Below are 13,392 nucleotides of genomic sequence, written 5' to 3'. Positions count from 1 at the left end.
CGTAGACCTGGACCGGCTCATCGGAATGTAACTGGGGAGTAACACTCAGAGATGAGCGAGGGGTAGTCAGAATTGAGGCCGAAAAGCCATCCTTCTAAGACTCATCCTCCCCCGAGAAAATAAACAGGATGATACAATCCAAAAGGACAATTCCCCCTTCCTCCGTTATCTTGCAGTGGTAGTGTAAAGCGCATGCGCTGGTTGTCCTGTTCTTGTTTCCCCAGTCTCTGATCTCGAACTTCTTTTAGTGAAGGATGCTATTTCAAGTGGTCTGGGCATGCACCAAAATACTGTTTTACCAGAATGCCCTTGGTTATTTCAGTAGAAATGTTTAAAATTGGAATATAAAAAGTATCTTTAGAAAATGTAAGGTCAGTGGTGACTCTGCTGCTTGGAAAGTATTTATTGTACGTTATTGTTCACCATGTTCTTCACTGGCAAAATCTGATCCAAAGAATAACTTAGAACTTCAAAAACAAAACACGTTTTCTTTATTATTATTATTTTTTTAAATTGTTGATGAATTGACTTGTGTTTATTGACTGATTTTGCAGTGTTGGAAAAGTTGAATTGGAAAAAATTCATTTAAAAAATAATTTTTTGTTGTTGTTTTTACATACAGACAAGTAACAAAAACACAAAATCTTGTTAATGAATGGGAAATAACCAAGAAAAGAATCGTAAAAAATGGAGGGAAAGATCAAACTACATGATCTCCTCCTATGACTATGAAATGTATATATGAATGCACATGATCCAACTTGCAAAGAAAGTTTTATAAAAGCAAATTGAACAAAAACAGACTAGAGAGATATAAAGGAAAGCAATTCTAGCGGTCTGGGGTTCCATTGAGGAGACTTATTTGAAATAGTGAATGAGGATTGTGGAAAAGAACTGGAAGAGGCATTTGTATTTGGGAAAATGCCATAAACAAAGGTACAAATGTGGAGTTTAGCCCATCTAGGAATGGGAAAGGGACAATCAGGTGGATTAAGCAAAAAAACCTGAAAATCAGTAAAAAAGATGATATAAAGAGAGGGGGAAAGCTCAATACCATGTTACTCAATAATTTAGTTCAACAACTACTTTTCAGCTCATCTGCTAAGCAAAGTCTTAGAGAATTTGGAGTCTAAAAAAACGGATTATGTTGTAATTCTAAGGAATGGCAGTGGAAAAAGTGTTGAAGCTGAGCAGCTGTGGTTGTTCTGCTTTGGACAACAGGATCATTGTATAGAATAATCTATCAAGCTTTCATCTAACACCTGTGGAGATATTGTAAAAGTATCCTTTTTGGTTCAACTAAAAATATTAAGAAATAAATATTTATCCAATTTTTCTAGACTTTTCTTTTTAGAAAAACTTTTAAATACAAAAACAAAAGGCCTAAGGAAACTAGATTAAGAGTGGTAACCAAACTGAGAACAAAAATACCTCCTTTCTTATTAAGGTGTTGCCTTCTCTGTCCTTCAAAAGAACTGGTATTAAGATTCTTCTACAGTATCTTCTTTCCCATTTAAAAAGGATGCAGGAGCTTAGTAAATCTTGCCCTTAGCCTGTTTTTACAGCACCATTGATTTTTATCTTTTAAAATAAACTTATTACTAAAATAATACAATATTATTATAATAGTACATATTATATATTAATGCATTATATTATTATTAATGATTATACAAGACCAGTCTTATGTATAATACTCTATATTATATATATTACTATTATTATATAATTATTATAAAAATATTTTTAGCTCTCCTGGGTCTACAATGTATAAAAATAGCTGGCTAGCCCTCCACAGTAGTTTGTTAACCCCTAGATTAGAGCAATGGTTGTTCTGGGATGCCCATAAGGGTTCTAAAACCAAGGTCAAATTGTTTTCAATACTAAAATTCTAGTATAGTAAATATTAATAGATATAACATACCTAAACAAAAACTTTGGGGGAGGAGTCTTCAATAATTTAAAAATTCTTAAAGAGTCTTGAGATCAAAAAGTTTAATAAGAATCCCTGGAGACAGGTATTGATCACAGAGAAGAAATCCTTTCCCATTCTTGAGGATAGTGATCATTTAATTCCCTTACCCCTTTAATTTTTTTTAAAAGAAGATTAAGTGATTATTCTTCTATTGAAGTAGAATATGTTAAGGTGTCTCCTGAACTTATTTTGAGTTGCCATATTTTCTAGAAATATTGGACCCAGAGCATGCAAAAGGTCCTGAACTTGTCAAGGACAAAGCCCACTCCTGAATTGACATAATTTGTTGTTTGTACCCCAAGCCAAATTCCTGTGTGTCCTTAGAAGGCAAGACAAACACCAGCCAATCTGTGCAAGACTGGGAAAATGCTTGCTCAGTTGGAGTACATTGCAGATAAAATGGACAGTTCTATATTCATAGTCTAGCAGTTCCTAAGGAAAAGAATGTGGCTTTTGGCATCTTTTTTTGCTCCTCCTTTTTGAGAATGGTTTTGTCCCTTTCTCACCTTTATTGCATCTTTTCCCTCCCATATTGTGCCTTTTTCCTGGTATCTCTTCCTTTCTTTGTTCTGCTGTCACAAATATGCAAACTTCTGTATGAATTGTGAACGCTGAGTTTCACATGCATTTTCATTTCTCTTGTAATAAATTTGGTTTTCACATTGTGATTTCCTGTTTGACAAATGTTAACTCTAAACTGTATTTTAGCACATTGTGACTTTTCCCTATTTTTAGAGTCCTATAAATGTTACTTCAAATTATCTTGCAATAAGGACATGTCTGGGGCAAGTGAGGACTCTTCCAGTTTGGGACACCCCTTCCCTCCTCCCAACAAGGAATGCTTAGATTTAGACTAATGTTAAATTGTTAATGTTAAAAATTGTTTCTGGCAGACTTGTGCCTGAAATGCAGAGCACAGTATTGTGTGGTTTTTTCTTTGATACTCTTCTCAATATTTTACAGCGAAATATCATGATGTTAGAAACGGATGGGCATTCTGGTTTCCACCATTTTAAAAATTAAATTGGAGAAATGAAACTTAAAATAGAAAACTGAAATCCACAAGGACATCAAGGAATAATCAAGGGTAGAGGTTACCTTGGGGGCAGCGACTGATTTTTGTAATCAGGGGTGGTAGCCTGAGATTTGAAAAGAATCTCCCTCATCCCTCCTCTGTTAACTTCTCCTCTCCCCCCGCCTACTCACCCAGGCACCCATTCTTGCAACAATGTAAAATAAATCTTTCCTGCACTATATCAATAAGTTAGTGGTGTTCTTGATAAGATATTTTGCTTCTTACAAATGGGGGCTCATTTGGGATCCAGACATTATGAATTCAGAGTGGCCCCTGTTCAAGAACAAGGAGACTCCTCCCGTTCATTTCAATGGCTTTATGGCTCAGCTCAGGCTTTCCCCCTTATAGACTGTCCGAGATCCCATGTTGGTAAGTAAGGTTGCTGATGAATCTAAGTATCAGGAAGAAAACTAGAGTAGATTCTGCAGCAGCCAGGCAAACTGTTCTTAGACTAAAGGTCAGAACATGGACTATTTAGTATTGTCTTTGGTAGCTGAGGCCATCTTACGGGTTCTGAGATGTCAGACAGATTAGTAAAATAGGGAATGTAATAGTGCCAAGGAGTGATAACTTATAGGACATACTTCTCATATAGTCCTAGAAGAAAGAGGTTGTCAGGAAATCTAAGCTGAGTAAATATTAGTGACCTAGGATCATTGGAGTATGGAGATCTCCATAATGGGGTGCAGGAAGGATCTACACAAAAGAAATTTATAAGAAACACTAATAAAGAAAGAAGTAGGATAGTTTTTCAGGTAGTAGGGAAGGAACAACTCTATACTAGACAAAAAGAAAAGAAATTTAAAAGCAGTTTGTGTGTGTGTGTGTGTGTGTGTATGTGTGTGTGTTTTGTCTTCAATATTTCTCTCAGGCAGCTGAGTTACAAAGGGGAAAAATGTGGCCATTTTGGGATTTAAAAGCACTTGCAAGGCATCTTGTTGCAAACTAACCTGAATTTTTCTGAAGCTTTCAAGCTTCTCTCCCTAGAGGGGATTGGGAATGACCAAGGCCATTGTATGTGGGCTTACATCCAGTTCAGCTTTTTCAAAGAACGATAGGCAACCCCAAACCCCATGCTCTGGAGTCAGCCCTGCTTTTTCTCTACATGGATTTTATGTTCTCCAACCCCTTCCCCAGAGTCCCCAAACTCTTTTCAGGGGACTCTGGATTCCATAAGAGGGTATCACCTATTTCCATGTGGCTTGGGGAAATCTAGGGAAATCTACATTTTAAAATCTTTCCTCCTTCCCAATACAGTGGTCCACATAGGGAAGAGTCCACATAGGTGGGGGAAAATAGGTGCTATTGCCATTTTGCTCCCAGGGGCCTGTGTCTCCATCTCAGGTCTCAAATAGTTTACTGCCTTTTCAAAGATTTTGAGCAGCCTAGAAGAATAGAGTTTTTGAAGAGGAAAGAGCTTTCTCCCCAAAATGTGACCTTATTTACTGTATGTTTAAATTTTAATTGGTATATGGTAAAATTACTTTCAGTTGATGCATTTGGGAATAAAATTGTAAAAATATGTGTGAATTCATGTTGTAGTGCTGCTAGAAGTTTAAATCTGTATTTGATTTGATTTTAAGTTTAAAAAATAGTTATTAAAACAAAGTTCTCTGGTAACTTACCTAAAGAGGTCATATGTTTGAATCTCCTAATTAGATAAAATATGTTGCTGTTTAAATTGTATATTGAATAATTTGTTTTTTTTTCTTTTTAAATATTATTATTATAGCTTTTTATTGACAAAACACACACATAGGTAATTTTTCAGCATTGACCCTTGCAAACACTTCTGTTCCAACTTTTCCCCTCCTTCCCTCCACCCCCTTCCCTAGATGGCAGGCAGTCCTATACATGTTAAACATGTTAAAGTATATGTTAAATACAATATATGTGTACTCAATACACAATTCAATGAGTCAGGGAAAGTCTGTCTCAAAATACATAGATGAGGCGATCTGAAAATTTGACCTAGCTAGTATGTAATCAGTTTATCCCTCACTTAAAAATTCTTGGAGTGACTATACTATCTTAAGTTTGGTCAGCAGATTAGTTCACAATGCTGATTAATTAAAGTTTGAAGTTAGATTCCTAAGTGGACCTGCTAGCTTTCTGTGAAATTCAATTCTTTGATTATAGTTAACTCTCTGGGATCTATTAACCAATGAGGAAATATTCTGTATCATTTAATAATGTAATTGACTGTATTCCCCATTTTGTCAATCTACATTTCTCCACTCTGGTATTAAGCTCAAGAAAGGTGTCATTAAAAGAAAATGTTGATATCATTCATGCCATTGGAGCCCCTAAATCATCTATTCATTGTAAGAATAGGTTTAATCTGTTGCCAATCTCTCAAAAGACAAGTCATCTGTCCTTGCCTGTCCTTATGCAATTAGGGGAGACTTGCTTACCCCAAGGAGACAACAAGTCTGGTGATACTAGTTCCCTAACAAAGATTATGAGAGGCAGATAATTCCATAAAACAATTAATATTCCTCAGTTGTTAGAGGAGGTCATTCCTGAATCCATTTTTCCTAGTATAACTAATAACTTCCCAAAACTATCCAGTTGCCTTCTCTTTTCCTGTATATTAATTAAGAACATACTCCCCTTTCTCATTTGAGGTCACCGTAAAGTCCGGGGTAGCTCCCTGGAGGCCTCAGGATAAGCCAGAGTCAAGGTAAGTAAAAGTCCTTGGTCTTTAGGGGGAAAAGTGAAGAAAATGAACAAAACTGCCACAAGCTCACTACCAACCTCCCTTCTCCTGGTTTTGCTGCAAAGTGTAGTTCTCTGGCCTCTGTCACCCCACCCCCTAATCCTTACCTACAAGTCTCTTAACCCCCAAAATGTTAGCATTAATTGTGAAAAGAGCAATTCCAAACATATGCTAATAGAGTCATTGTCCAATAGGTAATTAGCCTTAAGTGCTCAGTTGTTTGATTCTAGCACACCTTTTAAGAGTTTCAGCTCTTTACAAGTCACTAGCAAAGGTGGCCAGTCTAATTGCTTTGTTAACACTTATATACTTCACCACTAATAAACATTATGCTTGGAATGTGATCTTTAGTTTACCTTCATTACTTTTACTGTCCCACACCAATTTTGAGTAGCCAATAGTTAGAAGGAAGACTGGCCACTATTAGCTACACTTTATCACTATCCCTAGGAAAAAAAACCCAAAACATCAAAGCACATTTTCTTGAAAGTAAGATCTTCATGTACAAATTGGGGCAGGGAGATGGGGAGCAGAGGGAGGCTGAAGTACAAACACATATAATCCACCACCAGAAAATCCTAAACAATATGTATCCTGGGAGAATTTTCATTGCTTTTTTATATTGTGTAGTTCACATGATTTTTCTGTGTTTGCCATTTCTAGTTTCTGTCTCAACTGGATGTTACTGTACTTTCCTTGATGTGTTGTTACAATGCTCTTTTCTTCTGGGGTACTGTTTTGCTCTTTCAGAAAGGGCTGAGATTCTTTGTCTAGCATTGATAATGGGTGTGTTAAAGACTGATCTAACCCATAATCAAATTTGAAAATCCTACAAATCACAATTTGATTTATTGTCTTGTTCATTGCTTAGACTTAAGAAAATAATGGGGAAAATGATAATAATGAAGATGAAATTTAAAAACATGTTCTGTATATATTTATTTTAGAAGTTAGGATCTCAGGTGTTGTCAGGCTGGTAGGGGAGGTAGACTTTATCCTGTCTGAAAATTCCTTGGTCCAAAGTTGGGTTCCTTTAGTTAGGAACTCCTCTTTGGCTTATGACATCCATCCCACTTAAGTTCTCCAGATTTCTTTCATATTTCATTGTCTTTGTCATTGTCTCTTTAAATCTTTCACTTTGGTAAAATCTAAATAGAGCACACACATCATCAATCTCTCAAAATTACTTTATATCTATATTTTTCTTACTTTTCTATATGTTGTATCCCTCCTCTTTTAGTAGAGGTATTCTTAAAGGTAAGAAGTATATTATTTTCCACTTTGTATCCCCAGTTCTTGGTATAGTACATTTAATGTTGTAGGCTCTTAATTATGTTTGTTGAATCAATGCAATTATTTTGACAGAAGTCAATTAGAATCTTATAATTAATCTGCTGGCATGAATTTACAATAATACTTATATCTGAAATGCAAGTAGATAGAAAAGAAGTATAAGGCAGAGTCCCTGCTCTCAAGGAGCTTGGGAAAAAATGAATAGGATTTAGATAGAAAAAATGAAAAAACAGAACAGAGAAAAGGGAAACGAGCAGATCTGGGAGACATAACAACATGAGCAAATCATAGAAATAGGAGTGGTTTGGGTAGATTTTGAGTAGACTGAGGAGACCAACTTAACTGAAGTAAAAGATATGTGTTGAGGAGAAGTATGAAATAGGTTGAGACAAATAGATAATAATCAAATGGTGGAAGACTTTAAAAAAGTAGGAAAAGAAGTCTAAATTTCATGTAATCGAATATAGGGAACTACTGAAAATTTTAGAGCATCGGAATTCTATGATGAAACTTTTTAAGAAAGATTCTAGAGGCAAAGGAATCATCTGGGAGACTACTTGCCAGTAGTTCAAGCATGAATTGGTAAGGATAGAGACTTAGGGTAATAGCAACTTAAATAGCAATGAAGAGATGAATAAAAGCGAACATTTATTACCATTTATTTTTACCATTCTTTCCCCTTCTGTAACTTTTTCTCTACCCAATGAGAAGGCAAACATTATCATATCAATTATCCATGTAAAATTATACAAAAATTATCTGTGTTGCAAAAAAGCAAGAAAAATAAAGTGAAAAAATTATGCTTCCACTTATACTTCCGTTATACTGTTCATCAGTTCTCTCTCTGGATATGAATATTATTTTTTCATTGTGAGTCTTTTGGATTTATCTTGAATTTTTGTATTGACCAGAAACTGAGAAAGAAAACAAAATGCTAAGTCTTTCACAGTTATTGTTACAGTATACAATAATTTCCTGGTTCTGTTACTTCACCGCAACACTTCATAGATGTTTTCCAGGTTTTTTGAAAGTACCTTGCTCACTATTTCTTATAGTACAATAATATTCTATCATAAATAATACACATTTTTTCACAATTTTTTCAGCCATTCCACAATTGATGGATATCCCCTCAGTTTTCAATTCTTTGTACCACAGAAAGAGCTGCTATAAATATTCTTTTGTACCTTGAGTCCATTTTTTTTTATTCTTTGAGCATATATAGACCTATGAATGATATTGCTGGGTTAAAGGTTATGTTGTGTCCTACTCTTCATGATGCTCTGTGAGGTTTTTTTGGCAAAGATACTCAAATTGTTTGCCATTTTCTTCTCCAACTCATTTTATAAGAATAGGAAACTGAGATAAACAGAGTTAAGTGACTAGTAAATATCTGAGACTACATCTGAATTTAGGTCTTCCCGACTCCAGCCCAGCACTTTCTCCACTATGCCACCAAATTGCTCTATAGTCTTGTCCAAATTGTTCTCAAGAATGGCTGGATCAGTTTGCAATTCCACCAACAATCCTTTAGTGTACTTGTTTTTCTACATCCCCTCTAGCATTTGTCTTTTTCCTTTTCTATCCTATGAGGATGTGAAGTAGTACCTTAGAAATCTTTTACTTTACATATCTCTGATTAGTAATAATTTAGGACATTTGATTTCTTCTTCTGAAAACTGCCTGGGCACTTATAAATTTGATTCAATTCCCTATATATTTAAAAAATAAGGTCTTTATTACAGAAATTTGCTGTAACTTTTTTATGTTATTTCATTGTCTGTGGTACCTTTTAGCAAAATGTCGTTTTCCTGTTTTTGTGTTTTAATTTAATTGTTTTTAATTCAGCAGAGATATATTACTCCCCAACACATATCTTTTACTTTAGTTAGATTGGTTTCCTCAGTGTACTCAAAATCTCCAGCCTCTAATTTTAAATCTGTGTATTTTTGTTTCAAATGTGACAAAGAAATTTTAAAGGAAAAATCAATGGGACTTCATGACTGATGTGAGGGGATGTAGAAGAAATATAGAATCATAGATTATTTAAGAAAAAAGGAAATTAAACATGGTTTATATTTTTACAAATAAACTAAGTGATGGTAATCAAAATACTTTTGATTTATCATAGTTTAAAATCATTTATTGCATACTTACTTTATACATGATATGACAGGATTGCTAACTAGGAATTTTTTATGTTAAAATATGTGTTAAATTCAATACGTATATACATATTTATACAATTATTTTTCTGCACAAGAAAAATCGGATCAAGAAGGAAAAAAACTGAGAAAGAAAACAAAATACAAGCAAACAACAACAAAAAGAGTGAAAATGCTATGTTGTGGTCCATACTCAGTTCTCACAGTCCTTTCTCTGGGCATAGAGGGCTTTCTTCATCACAAGATTATTGGAACTGATCTGAATCATCTCATTGTTGGAAAGAGCCATGTCCATTATAATTAATCATTGTATAATCTTGTTGTTGCCTTGTACACTGATCTCCTAGTTCTACTCACTTTACTTAACATCAGTTCATGTAAGTATCTCCAGGCCTCTCTAAAATCATTTTGTTGATCATTTCTTATAGAACAATAATGTTCATATACCATAACTTATTCAGCCATTCTCCAATTGATGGGCATCCATTCAGTTTCCAGTTTCTTGCCTCTACAAAAAGGGCAGTCACAAACATTTTTGCACATGTGGGGCCCTTTCCCTCCTTTAAGATTTCTCTGGACTAATGCTAAGTGAAATGAACAGAACCAGGAGATCATTATATTCTTCAGCAACGATACTGTATGAAGATGTATTCTGATGGAAGTGGATTTCTTTGACAAAGAGATCTAACTCAGTTTTAATTGCTCAAGGATGGACAGAAGCAGCTACACCCAAAGAAAGAACACTGGGAAATGAATGTAAACTGCTTGCATTTTTGTCTTTCTTCCTGGGTTATTTCTACCTTCTGAATCCAATTATCCCTGTGCAACAAGGGAACTATTTGGTTTTGCACACATATATTGTATCTAGGATATACTGCGACATATTTAACATATATAGGACTGCTTGCCATCTAGGGGAAGGGGTGGAAGGAGGGAGGGGAAAAATTGGAACAGAAGTGAGTGCAAAGGATAATGTTGTAAAAAATTATCCTGGCATGGGTTCTGTCAATAAAAAGTTATTATAATAACAAAAAAAAATCAGAAAGTAAGATCTCTCTGGGATAAAGGCCAGTAGAAACACTGATGGATCAAAGGGTATGCACAGTTTGATAACTTTTTGACCATAGTTCCAAATTGCTCTCCAGAATGGCTGGATCCATTCACAATTCCACCAACAATGTATTCATGTCCCAATTTTTCCACATTCCCTCCAAAATTCATCATTATCTTTTAAGAATTTGTTTAAAATATAAAGCCACCCATCTTCATTCCATACAGCTTGCTTTTAAAATTACATAATATTATGCATTTTTTCAAAAATCACCTTGTTTATCTGTGCTTCCTAATGACCCTCTATCTTGGTATCACTGTTATTAACTTTCTATCCCCCCAATTACTGACTCCCTCTCCCCCCGCCACTAAAATGAAGAGGAAGGTATTAAAAAAAAAAAAAACCTACTTCTAACAAATTCAAGCAAAAGAAATCTATACTATTATCATGTCCAAAAATGTATGCCTTTTTCTTCATCTTTTTCCAATCTTCACTATAGACCTTCTGGAGATAAGGGTGAGTGATTGCCCACTTCTCCACCCTTTTCTTCATGTCTATGCCTTCTTCCAGTCATACATATCAGCTACAAATAATCACTAGTTCCATCCTCTTAGTTCTTTTCTACTTTAATGTATTCCTTTTACCCATCCTTCTTTTACCCTCCTCTAAATCCTCAGATTGAAACAAATCCACCTGCATTATCTCTGTTTTGCTTATTCAATTCCCTCAATATCCTTTGGAGAAATTAAAGTTACTGGTTACTTTATCCACTCTTAAAATGTAAGTCCCAAATCCAAGTCACCACACAGTTCCTTTCATTGCTCAAATACATTTACCTTTTTTGATTTCCTTTTAATTTTGTGTTCATATTTCACAATCTCACTAAGCTCTAGGTTTTCATAAATAATGCTTAAAAGTCATTTAATTCTTTAAAAACTCATTTCCCCCTGTAGCTTATCCTCAACTTAATTAATCTTTATTATAAATCTTTAATCTTTTGGAATATTCCAAGATTTTTTAAATTTATGTATGAAGTTACCAGGTCTTACATGATCCTGACAATAGTTCCTTAGTGCTTGAACAGCTTTGTAATATTTTTATTTTGATATGGGAACTCTGTTTTTTGGCTATGATGATATTGGGAATTCTTTTCTTTTTTTCCCCAGAAGATAATTGGTGAATTCTTTTCCCCCTTTACTTTGCCTTCTGGTTCTAATAGATCTAAACAATTTTTATTTATGATTTCTTGAATATGGTGTTCATCCTTTTTAAAATGATTTTCAGGAAGTCTGAAGTTTCTTAAATTTTCTCTCTGTCACTTGTTTTCCAGTTTTTTTTTTTATATCAATCTTACATTTTTCTTCTATTTTTTCATTCTTTTGATTTTGTCCTAATATCTCTTAACTATATTATGAAAACATTGATATATTTGGTCCATTTTAATTTTTGGAACTCCATTATTTGCATAAGGTATACCATTTTCTCTTCTAAGTTACTTATTCTCCTCATTCTTTTCTCAAAAATTCTTTTTTTAAATTTTATTGTAAGCAGGTAGGTGACACAGTGGGCAGAGTCTTGGACCTGGAGTCAGGAAAAACTGAGTTTAAATTCAGCCTCACACAATTCCTAGAGGTGACCCTGAGCAAATTACTTAACTTCTGTATGCCTCAGTTTCCTTATCTATAAAGTGGGGATAATTATAGTCCTATCTTCTAGAGTTGTAATGAGAATAGAAATATTTACAAATTTACAAATCCTGAATCTAGCTTAAATACTAGCTATTCTTATTATTGTTAATACCTTGCTACATTTTTTCCTAAGTATTCTCATAGTTCTTGATGAAAAATCTTTTTATTTTCATTTGATTCTCTGCCTGTAGAGTTGGTCATAATTCTAGAGGATATCTAAATCTACTACCAGTTAGTGTGTTCATTGATTTACTCACTTTAGGCTTCAGTTCCTGAATAGAGACTTGTATTAGGATTAGGCTATGCCCTTTGCTATACTTTTGGATCAAGTAGATTACTACTCTCACTCTAGTTCCCTAGAGTTCTTGTGCTGACCCCCATTTCCCATAATGAGCCCCATACTCTGGATCTTTGAGGCTCTCTCTGGAATCTCAATACCTATATGGAGTGTTAGGGAACTCAAAGCTTTTAGGTTTGGTTTGTCCCTGCCTGGGCATCACAGCAGCATAATGACTGCTGCCCATTGATGATCTCTAAAGCTTCCAATGTTTTTTCTTTGGAATTTTCTGGAAAATGTGAAGTTTTATGATCACCCTGGATAATAATCAGGCAAAATATCTATTTCAGACTGTCTATATCCTTAATATCACCCTCAGTCTGATTTGTAGATATATTTTTGCATTTCCTATTGTGGTATCTCATCCTAATATGGAGATGACCTAAGCTCTTGAAAGCTCTTTAAGGGAAGTACCTATTTGAGTACAGGGCCCATCATATATGATGCATCTTTTATTCAAAGACTAGCTTCTGTTAAGAGAAACTTATCCCTAACGAGGTGAACTTTGAGTTTTTTTTTTAAATATGGTAAAAATATATATTAAATCCATTATATGCATATATATTTATACAATTATCTTGCTGCATAAGAAAAATCAGATCAAAAAGGGAAAAAAAAGAGAAAAAATAAAATGCAAGCAAAACAAACAACAACAAAAAGAGTGAAATTGCTATGTTGTGATCCACACTCAATTCCCACAGTCCTCTCTCTGGGTGAAGGTGGCTCTCTTCATCACAAGATCATTGGAACTGGTCTGAATCACCTCATTGTTTAAAAGAGCCATGTCCATCAGAATTGATCATCATATAATCTTCTTGTTGCCATGTACAACGATCTCCTGGTTCTGCTCATTTCAGTTAGCATCATTTCATGTAAGTCTCTCCAGGACTCTCTGAAATCATCTGCTGGTCATTTCTTGTAGAACAATGATATTCCATAACATTCATATACCATAACTTATTCAATCATTCTCCAACTGATGGGCATTCACTCAGTTTCCATTTTCTTGTCACTACAAAAAGGGCTGCCACAAACATTTTTGCACATGTGGGTCCTTTTCCCTCCTTTAAGATCTCTTTGGGATATAAG

This window comes from Sarcophilus harrisii, chromosome 5 (assembly GCF_902635505.1).
Source record: "Sarcophilus harrisii chromosome 5, mSarHar1.11, whole genome shotgun sequence".
Lineage (NCBI taxonomy): Eukaryota > Metazoa > Chordata > Mammalia > Dasyuromorphia > Dasyuridae > Sarcophilus > Sarcophilus harrisii.
The sequence above is the reverse complement of the archived record's forward strand: the minus strand, read 5'-3'. Positions refer to the sequence as shown.